Raw genomic sequence first — 11060 nt, forward strand, 5'->3', positions numbered from 1 at the left:
AAAAAAAAAAAAAAAAGCCAAAAGATCATGAACTCATACTTCACCACCTTGGCTTACGTACTTCAGGTACTTCATGTCCCATCCACTAATGAGAACAAGCAAGTGGCTCTGTGTGCAGTCCAGAAGAAAGGATTTGGAAAACAGCATCCATAGATGGAGAGCTGCTTCTGGATAATAATCACACACATATCATTGGCAGGTGACTAGTCACTCCTGCCATACAACTTCAATAAGAAAAGTGTACCCTCCCTGGGGACAAAAGTAGACAAAGAGCAGCAAGGCTAATTAATTCACCAGTTTAACAAGAAATCCAAGGGCCAGAGCCTGTTCATTTTCCCCATTTTCATTCCATGGTGCTTAATATTGATCAACAACTTGATAGGATTTAGGATCATCTAGAAGGGAAACTTCTGGGCACATCTGTGAGAAACTTTAAGGCTTGGTCAATTGAGGTGGAAAGACTCACCTAACCATGGGTAACGCCGTGTCAGGAAGCCAGAACTGGACGGGAAGAATAAGCAGCCTGAGCAGCTCTCAGCTCGCTCTGCTTCCTGACTGGATGACGCTGTGGGACGACATGGCCTCCTGCTGCCATGCTTTTGTTCCCACCATAGACTAAACCTTCTCCCTTTCTTCTTCAAGAACATCCAACAGGGAATACCTCTCTTGAAGAATGGAGAAAGCTTGCCCAGGGTCACTCCGAGAGACCTTCTGCCTGTTTCTTGTTCTGTAAGTCAGTAGTTGGCAGAGTAGACCCACTCTGAGGGAGCACAGCCAGTAATTCTGAGCCTCAGCGACACCGGGAGCATCACCTAATTCAAATGCAAAGGACCGAGGGCTGGAAAGATGGCTCAGTGCTCAAGAGGACCCAGGCTCAATTCCCAGCACTCACATAGCGGCTCATAGCTGCCCTGTAACTTCAGTACTAGGAGATCCAACACCTCCTCTTGGCTTCCATGGGCACCAGATACACATGTAGTGCACATACACAGACACTCATACACACCAAATAGCGATAAATACATCTTTCCAAAATAAAAAGATCCAGTCTCCACCCCAGTGATTCTTTGTTATGTGAGAGGTATGCCTGGCGGGGGGAAGGGCATGCATGTACACACAGGGCTGTGCGTGCGTGCGTGTGGAGGCCAGAAATCAACCTGGAGTGCTGTTTCCTAGGCACTGGCCACTTGGTCTTCAGAGACGGTAGCCCCTACTGGTCTGTTAATCACTAAGCATGCTAGGCTGGCTGGCTAGCAAGCCCCAGGGACCCTCCTGTCTCTGCCTTCCCAATGCTGGGATTACAAGCATGCCACTATGCCTAATTTTTCATATGAGTGCTGGTGATTGGATGCAGATCCATGTTTGTGCAGTACACGCTTTATCGCCTGAGTTATGTCCCCAGCCCCCAACACCCCAGCAATTCTTAATTGGCCTCAGAATGGGGCTGGACTTCAGAAATCACCAACTGATAGCTTGGCCAAATTCTATTCATTCTTAATCAGCCTGTTCAGTGGGGTGTTTATTTTTAAATTGGCAAATGGAAAAGAGAAAGCAGCAGGGGCAAAATGTTAACTGGTGATGGATCTGGGCACGGGGCACATGGGAGCTCTAGCTGATCTCTTAAATATTTTTCGGTGGATAGACTTTATATCAAATTGAAAGTTATTAAAAGAGGAAATGAGAACTTGACACAACAAGCAAACAAAAACAAGATTATTTTGGCTTCTCTCAAAAAACTCTGGACATCTAGAAAACCCAGCTCAGTTGTCCTGCGGAGAATTAAAAGTGGACCTAAGAAAGACAAGCCCAGACTTCTGGGAAACCACCCCTGAGTCAGGAGTTCAGACACCTGTAGAGCTGGCCAGGGCTCAGGTGAGTCTCACAGTCAGGTAGGCTTGGAGTCTCTTGCTGAAGTCCCTGCAGTTGATTCAGAATCTCCCCTTTCCATTCTAACCTCTAAGTATAGATCGGATGATTTTTTTTTTGCCAAGCTTGGCACCTAGCACTTGCCCACACTGAAGCCCATCCCTGGCAACTCCTCTGCCCACTCACACAGCCTGCTGAGATCTCCCTGCGGCTCAGCAGCAGCAGCAGCAGCCTGGCATTTCACTACCTGGCACAGTTAAGTGTCATCTGCAAATGGGGAGCCATCAGCACTCACACCTCCAGATCAGCTAGGCAAATGTCAGCTGAGACCATCATCCCAGCACCGACCATCAGCTGTTGTCAATTCACTGAGCAACTTCCGACAGCCCGACCACGTGACTGGTTGCAAGCAGGCAAAAATCGGGGTGTGACAGCTCATTCTCGTAGTCTGTGAGGGAATTTGTAAATTGGGTTAACTGGGATGGAAAGAAGACACACCCTAAATAAGTGCAGGACCTTTCCCTAGCCTGAGATCACTGGCCAGATAAAGAGGCAACACGGTAAGCATGGGAGGGAGAGGAGGGAAGAGTAGAGGAGGAAGAAGGAAACTGAAGAGGAGAAGGAAGAGGTGGGGAAGAGCGGGGAGATGCAGAGGGAAGGTGAAAGAAGAGTAGAGGAGGAGGAACAAAGGGGGAGGGGAGGAGGTGGTAGAGTGAAGAGTTATGAGAAGGAGAGGGGGAGGATGGAGGAGGAGGATGGGTAGAGAGAGTGGGAGGGGGGGAAGAGAGGAAGACAGGGTGGTGGTAGTGGGGTGCAGCAGTAGGTAACTTAAATAACAGGGAATTTAGTGTGGAAGGCTATCCCAACTTTCCAGTAGCCGCAGCACTGATATTTGAGGCTGGGTGACCGTCTTGAAGTTGCCCTGTGCAAGGCAAGATATGATGTACCATCTCTGGCTTCTACTCTCCTTGCCTGCCAACATTTGATGAGCAAAAATCCTTTCAGCCATGGTCGAATGTCTTTTGAAGGGAGGAGGCAGAGGTTACTCCCAGCTGAACAGCACTGACTGGTCCAAAGATGGGGAGTTGAAAGAACCAAGCCTTAGAAAGACGGCAACCTGGGTGACTACAGGGCTCAGGGCAGAGAGCTGACAGATTTGGTCTGAGTCCTGCATTTAACACTGCCAGGTAATGTGACTTAGCGGTTTGCTTAACTTCTCTCTGGCTCTGTTTCTTCACCCATAAAATGGCATGATCGGGCTATGATGATGTTATATGGCAGAAATAAACAACCCCTGAATGAACTTTCCATTACTGTAACACAATACCTGGGGAGTGGGGGGGGGGATCAGCATAGAGGGGATGGGATGCCTTAATTAGAGTTTATTGCTGGGATGAGACACCATGACCATAACAACTCTTATAAAGGAAAACATTTAATCAGGTCTGGCTTAGAGTTTCAGAGGTTCCGTCCATTATCATCATGACAGGAAGCATGGTGGCATGCAGGCAGACATCGTGCTGGAGAAGGAACTGAGAATTCTACATCTGGATTCACAGGCAGCAGGAGACTGTGTGCCACACTGGGCATAGCTTGAGCATATGAGACCTCAAAGCCCACCTCCACAATGACATGCTTCCTCCAACAAGGCCACACCTCCTAATAGTGCCACTCCCTATATAGGGCCAAGCATTCAAACACAAGTCTTTGGGGGCCATACCTATTCAAACCACCATGGGGAGGGGGGGCAGTTTCTCTTGACTTGTGGAGCTTCAGTCCATGGTGACTTGGTTCAACCATCCTTGGGTGTGGGAGAGACAGAACATGACAGTGGTAGAGCAAAACTGCTTACCTCAGGATGGTCAGGAAGCAGCAGAGAGATGGGGACAAAATATATCTTTCAAGGCCACATCCACAGTGGCCACTTCCACCAAGCTCCACCCCTTAAAGTTCCCACTATCTCTTCCATGAGGTTGATCAAACCATGATTCCATCAGATTAACCCATCGATGAGTCCAAGGTCCTTCTGAAAGCCCCTAGCTTCACAGGGAAATCAAACCTTCAACACATAAGCCCACTAGGTAATTTCCAACCATAACAGCCTTCTAAGACTAGTAGCTAAAAACACATATAGTGCACCCAATAAGAGCAGCTGGGCTTCGCTCTGGTTACCCACACCAGGATGCCACGGCTGACAGAAACTACCATCTGAACATGGCTCAGGGGGATGTGCAGGAGACAAAAAGATAGACAGGTTATGACATGCTTTTAGTCAGAGCCATCCCAAATGGGGAGCATGCAGCAACATGAAACCCACCACAGGCCTGGGAAAGGGAGGAAAGCAAATGCCAATAAGAACACAGTACAGTTTCCAAACACAAGGAGCAGTGCTGGCCTCCCTCATATGTTTTTTGGAGAGAGTAAAAGAATAAGTGAGCCCAAATTCTCAGAATGGCGGCACACACTGTGTATGGAGCACAGTGGTGGTCGATTCTTATGTTTCAATACATATATTAGTTACTTGATTCATAGCTATGATGAAAGCAACATAAAGGAAGAAGGGGTTATTTTCGGCTCGCAGTTTGAGCCCTCATGTATGGTCAGTCCATTAAGGTGAGTGCAGCCATGGTAGCAGGAACCTGAAGCACTTTGTGTCTATGGTACGGATGCGGAGAGCTGATACTCAGTCTGCCTTCTCCTTCTTTAGAAATCCTGCCCTTGGAATGATGCTGCCTATTCAGGGTGGATCTTCCCACCTCAATTAATCTCATTTAGAAATTCCCCCAGAGACATACTCAGAAGTTTGTTTCCATAGCGATCTAAATCCCATCAAATTGACAGTCAAGATGAACCATCACAACTTGGCTGACCTAAAGGACCAAATGAATCACACAAACGCTTATCTAGATGTTGTTGGGAAGGATATTCACAGCTGTGACTAATTCTAAAGCTGGCTTTAAATAAAAGGGATTATGCTCAATGACCTGGTGCAATCCATTGAAATGCTTCAAATGTTGAACTGAGGCTTCTTGATAGATAGATAGATAGATAGATAGATAGATAGATAGATAGATAGATAGACAGATAATAGATAGATATTAGATAGATGGATAGATAGATGTTAGATAGATGGATAGATAGATAGATAGATAGATAGATAGATAGATACATACATAGATAGATAGATAGATAGATAGATAGATAGATACATAGATAGATAGATACATAGATAGATACATAGATAGATACATAGATAGATACATAGATAGATGTTAGATAGACAGACAGACAGACAGAGTCACAGGCGAGCAGAGGACACCCAGAGGCCAGACTGGATGACCTGAACCCAAGGTCTCAGAATGCCGGCATGCTGGCACACAGTGTGTGCGGAGCACAGTGGTGGTTGATTGTACTGTACTGCACTAATACTAATACTAATTACTAATACTAATATGAGGCATGGCTGAGCTATAGACACCCTGAGGCCTGCCTCTCAGCACAGGCAGACTGGCATGGGTGTTTCTGCTCACAGGTGGAATCTCTCTCCCTCTCTCTAACTTTACATGGATTTTTTTTTTTTTGTGAGTTTTCTATCATGCATCCCTATCTCACTCATATCCTCATCCTTCATATCTGCCCTCTGTCTCTGGAACCTTTCCCTCAAAAGAAAATAAAAATAAAAAGCCAACAAAACAAAGCATAAAATACATCTCGTCATGGAAGCTGTAGTGTGTCACAGTGTGTCCCACAGCATATCCTTTTGTTCAGAACTTGCAAATGTTCACTGAAGTGAGTCATTGGTCTGGTTCAAGGTCTCTGGGTTCTTCTACACTATCAATACTGGATCCTCGCTTGGGATTCCTTTTGGGATCTTGTCATTGCCCTGTGCCATGGAGATCCTGCAGCTTTGGATCTGCAGGTCTGGCTCCTTTACATGCTACAGCAGTTCATAGATATTGGGGTGGGCCAACTCAAACATGACATGCCACTCAGCACAGGCAGAGGAGAACATCCAGACGCCCTCTGGCCACGTTGCCCACCGCAGTGGAAGCCTCTACAATGTGGAAGTATGTGAACAGATGGGAGAGGAAGAGAACTGGAGCAGTTTGACTGTTATGAAGAGAGATGGAACTGGAGACACAACGGCGGAGAGAAGCAGCCTGTTGTGAGTATTCTGCTCCACCACCAGGCACCATGGTGACGTCTGAGCCCTGATGCCCCTGAGGACCATGTCTAGGTCCAAGACTGTGTTGATGTCTGTGGCTCAGATTACCACCAAAGACTATGCAGATGTCCCTGGTCTGAGTTGCCAGCCATGACCACACTGATTGACCATAGGCCAAGGACTGTACTGAGCTGGCCCCATTTCTCACTGGCTGTGGCACTCTGGAGAGCTGACTCTACCTCTCACATGCTACAGCACTGCGTGGGGTCACCTATACCTTGCCTAGGCAGCACAGTAGAGCTGGTGATGGAGGCACAGGCGAGCCAGTCCTGAGATACCCTCCCTGATACTTGCCACCTTCAGCAGTTGGAAGAACTGGCCCTGGGGTCAGAAGAGCAGGAGAGTTGGCCCTGCCTCTTACCTGCTGCAGCACTAGGGAGAATGGGCCCTGCACCTCTCCTGGGCAGCACAATAGAGCTGCCTGGCTCTGGTGATACAGATAGGAGGGAGCTGTCAGACTGACTAACTCAGCTCCTTCCCAGGGGGTTGAGTTGACCCACCCCAACATCTATGAACTGCTGGAGCATGTAAAGGAGCCAGACCTGCAGATCCAAAGCTGCAGGATCTCCATGGCACAGGGCAATGACAAGATCCCAAAAGGAATCCCAAGCGAGGATCCAGTACTGATAGTGTAGAAGAACCCAGAGACCTTGAATCAGACCAATGACTCATTTCAGTGAACATTTGCAAGTTCAGATGTCTGAACAAAAGGATATGCTGTGGGACACACTGTGACACACTACAGTATCTATGATGAGATGTATTTCATGCTTTGTTTTGTTGGCTTTTTATTTTTCTTTTGAGGGAAAGGTTTCAGGGACAGAGGGCAGATATGAGAGATGAGGCCATGAGTGAGATAGGGGTGCATGATGGGAAACTCACAAAGAATCAATGTAAAGTCAGAGAGAGGGAGAAGGAGAGAGAGAGAGATTCCACCTGTGAGCAGAAACATCCATTCCTTCCCAAGAGCACCCGGCCTGCCCTTCCTCATAGCCCACCCCATAGATTTCAGACTTACCCAGCCAGCCCCCACACCCACATAAACCAGTTCTTTGCAGCGTGTCCTTAACAGTCTATATTCTTTTCCATCCCTTCCTGTCCCTGCTTTTTTCTTTTACCCCCACCTCTGGTGTTGATGCCTCTCTGATTTTTAACCCTCTGGTCCCCTGATAGAAGTTTGCTGATTTGATTCAAGTCCTCTTCCTTTCTTTGCCTGCTTCTCACCTCCAAGTCGCAGCAGCTGTTTCTCTTGAACTGAGTATCCTGGGTGTAGACTCTTTTAACCATATGACTGTGATTACCTTGTAACAAAGCGCTCAGCCCATGCGACCATAGCCACACCATCCCTGACTTGGGAAACAGATCTGTTCAAATCCCTTCTCCATGACTTCAGTGGCTCTCTGTGACTTTATTTACTCTCATGCTGAACAGGATCAGAGGCCACCCCAAATATGCCCTGTCGGCATGAAGATTATTTTGAACTGAGACACAGCTGAGGTGGGCAAAGTTGTCTGCCTTCTCCGTTGCTGCATAAATCCGTTGCTGGATGTCTCTCCCCACTTCTTCTGTCCCAGGATGAAACACTGGCTCACGTCTGGGGAGGGCACGAACTTGCATCTGCACACCTAAGCTTCACTCAAGCAACACTTAACCTTCCAGTAAACCCCCTCCACATATTTACCTTCCCACAATTAACCACTCTCAAAAGTCCAACCTCTTTCCCTTTGTCTCACGAACTCTCCACAGTAAAATTGCTCTTTATTAAAATAGTGCATAAACTCTCAGTGAAGGGCCTCTAGCCAGCCTGGGCATGGCAAATGTGGCTCTGGCAAGCCTTGCCCTTCTCTCCCATTTCTTCTGCCTTGCTAAAAAACATTTGATCACATTCTTAAGCTAGCCACCAAGGTCTATTCCCTATTTGCCCACTTCCTCCTCCTGGGGCTGATTACCAAGGTCTGGCTATCAAAGTATTGAAGTTCAGTCATCAAGAGCCCCCTTTTGGCTCACCTAATTAACATGCCCAATTAAAATTAAATACCTCATCATAACACAGGGTTTCTCCTTGTACCTTTATAAACCACCATTTTCCTATGGGCCACATCTGTCTCCTCTCTATCCAGAAACAGTCCTTTGTCCTCCAGGGAGATATGAAATTAAAATGCTAACCACAAGTAAAAATTGCATGCTTCCTCTCTTTTCTTCAACTGTCTTTTATCAACTTGATTTGGGGAACCCAGATGTTGAATATGAGAAGATAGGAGGGAGATTTTTCCTGAATATCACAAAACAATGCCAACAGAATCCATCTCCATGGCATAAGAGGGATTGGGAGCTATTGTGGCTAGGCAATGGCCTGTGGGGCCACAGCTGCCTCTCTTGATGCCTTAAACTTTGAGTCACTCTTTATGAACCCAGACCTGCCAATCATTCAAGGAGTGTCACTTAACCATTTAAGCCTGGCAACACAAGGTCGATTAGCCCTAAATTGACCTGCTTCCTTTAAAGATGAACACATCAAGATAATGTAATCCAGAGATTTGGGGGGGGGGGTTATGGAGCTTAAATTTCTCAAGCTAAGCATCCCATGACAGAATGGAAGCTACCCCATACCCCAGAAGGGACAATAAATCATCCAATGAGAACAATGGGAGCTACCTGCCCACAGGGAGAGGGTCATCCCGTAATGAAAGCACAACTACCTACTCCAGCAATACTTTCTCTGGAGCCAGCAGGATCTAACAGAAGAAAACCCAAGACAGCCACCAATCCAACCAGAGTCTGGTAGCCAGACCATGAGATCACTAAAGTGTAACTGTGCCATGAGTTCACTAAAGTGTAACAACTGTGCCATGAGATCACTAAAGTGTAACAACTATGCCATGAGATCACTAAAGTGTAACAACTATGCCATGAGTTCATTAAAGTGTAACAACTGTGCCATGAGATCACTAGAGTGTAACAACTGTGCCATGAGATCACTAGAGTGTAACAACTGTGCCATGAGATCACTAAAGTGTAACAACTATGCCATGAGTTCACTAAAGTGTAACAACTATGCCATGAGTTCACTAAAGTGTAACAACTGTGCCATGAGATCACTAGAGTGTAACTGTGTCATGATTTCACTAAAGTGTAACTGTGCAGTCAGACCATGGGTTCATTAGAGTGCAACTGTGCATGCTTCTTGCTCTCAGCCTGCTTTTGTTTCTTTTCCTCGTAGTCCTGAAACTTTTGTCAAGCTCCAAGGTGGATGGTACCCCATTCTCAGAGCGGTCTAGAATAAACCCTGTCTTTTCACCATCACTTTCTCACCCTTGTGGGAGAGAAAATGGATACACACACACACACACACACATACACACACATCCCCAACAAGGACAACTTGAATATTCGAGGATTAAGCAAGACAAAACCTGTGAGGGAACTTGGGCACCATTGTCTCACAACCCTAAAGAAACAGAAACAAGCTAGAAAGCCTCAAACCCTAATCTACCAACTAACTAACTAACTAACTAACTAACTACGTAGACTCTTTCCTCATACAGCTTCTAGGGAAATTCTGTCTTCTGTGACAGAGTCACAGAAATGTAGCTGGTGTTAGTAAACACAAAGGCACAGGGACTGTGTAAGATGGCATAGGAAGTCTGGTGACACTGGCAGCAAAAGAATTTACCAAGACATGAGGAGAAGAATTTATTGAAAAACATTGTGGCAGCCAGTTCCCAAAGAGAGCACCCTGTCCCTGAGAGAGAAGTAGGTTGTTTGTTTGTTTTTGTTTTTTGTTTTGTTGTTTTGTTGTAGCAATTGAGAGAGAAATTACTTTGTCTCATTGCATGAGTCCTCTGCTAGTTTATAGCTAAGGGGACAGACAGACCTCTCATTATCTTCTCAAATAGTAAATTCTACAGACTGGGTTGATATTTCTTGAGCCTGGCCATTGGTGTAAAGTATCATGGGGCCAATATAGGTCAGGCTCCAGATATTCTGCATAAGACATGCTGGGTCACTAAAGGCCAAGCTCCAAATGAGCCCAGACTGATTGTTAAGTATGGATATTTTGCATTTATCTATCTATCTGTCTGTCTGTCTGTCTGTCTGTCTGTCTGTCTATTTATTTATTTATTTATTTATTTATTTATTTATTTATTTATTGTCTCTATGTAGGCTATCTTCACCCCAAATCTCAGGAAAGCAAACCCCCACAAGGTTTTTAACACTCCCATCCTAAAACCTTTCCTTTCAAGCCACCCTCCCATAACATAAGGAGACATCTTGATTAAGCCAGGCACTCACGTTCCTCCCATGCCCCTGCTCCGCCACTCTCTGGCACCCCACAGTCAGTGTCCAGACCTGGGGGAGCCCCGAGAAGCCTTTGAAGTGTCTGGACTTCTTTACATTTTACATATCAAGAGGGAAGTGGATCATAAATCGTTCTTGGTGGGAGAGAGAGAGAGAGAAAATCACAGAGGTCGGATATTCTAAGGCAATTAATTGGGACAACAGGAGGAACAAAAGAAAAGCCATTATGTAAATGGAAGGCCATTCCACCTTGAGAAGATAAAGTCTGCTTTGAACACAAAGGCAGGGGGGTTTAACAAGGCCAGTTCCTTCCAGGTCTGTTGGAATATTAAACTCCCTCATGACTAATATTAGGCCTGGACAGCGCCGGGTTTCTGAAATGTTAACACTTTCGTATCCTTTATAATTCTGTCACAACACTGGGCAGAAATAACTCATATTTCCACAAGATCACATACACGAGAATGGAGTCCACACCCAGCCACCCCCAGTTCCACAATGGCCCCCCTGTGGCAGGTCTCCCCTCCAGAGCTTTTATAGAACTGCTCAGCAGGGGCTGGGAAGGTCCCACACTAGAAAGTGACTCTTCTGGAGGCCTGTCCCTGCTTCTCCTTGAATGGAAAAGACTCCTCTGTCCCTGAGTCTGTAAGGACTGAGAGGTTGCTTGGGC

The sequence above is a fragment of the Mus caroli genome, chromosome 7, assembly GCF_900094665.2.
Source record: "Mus caroli chromosome 7, CAROLI_EIJ_v1.1, whole genome shotgun sequence".
Lineage (NCBI taxonomy): Eukaryota > Metazoa > Chordata > Mammalia > Rodentia > Muridae > Mus > Mus caroli.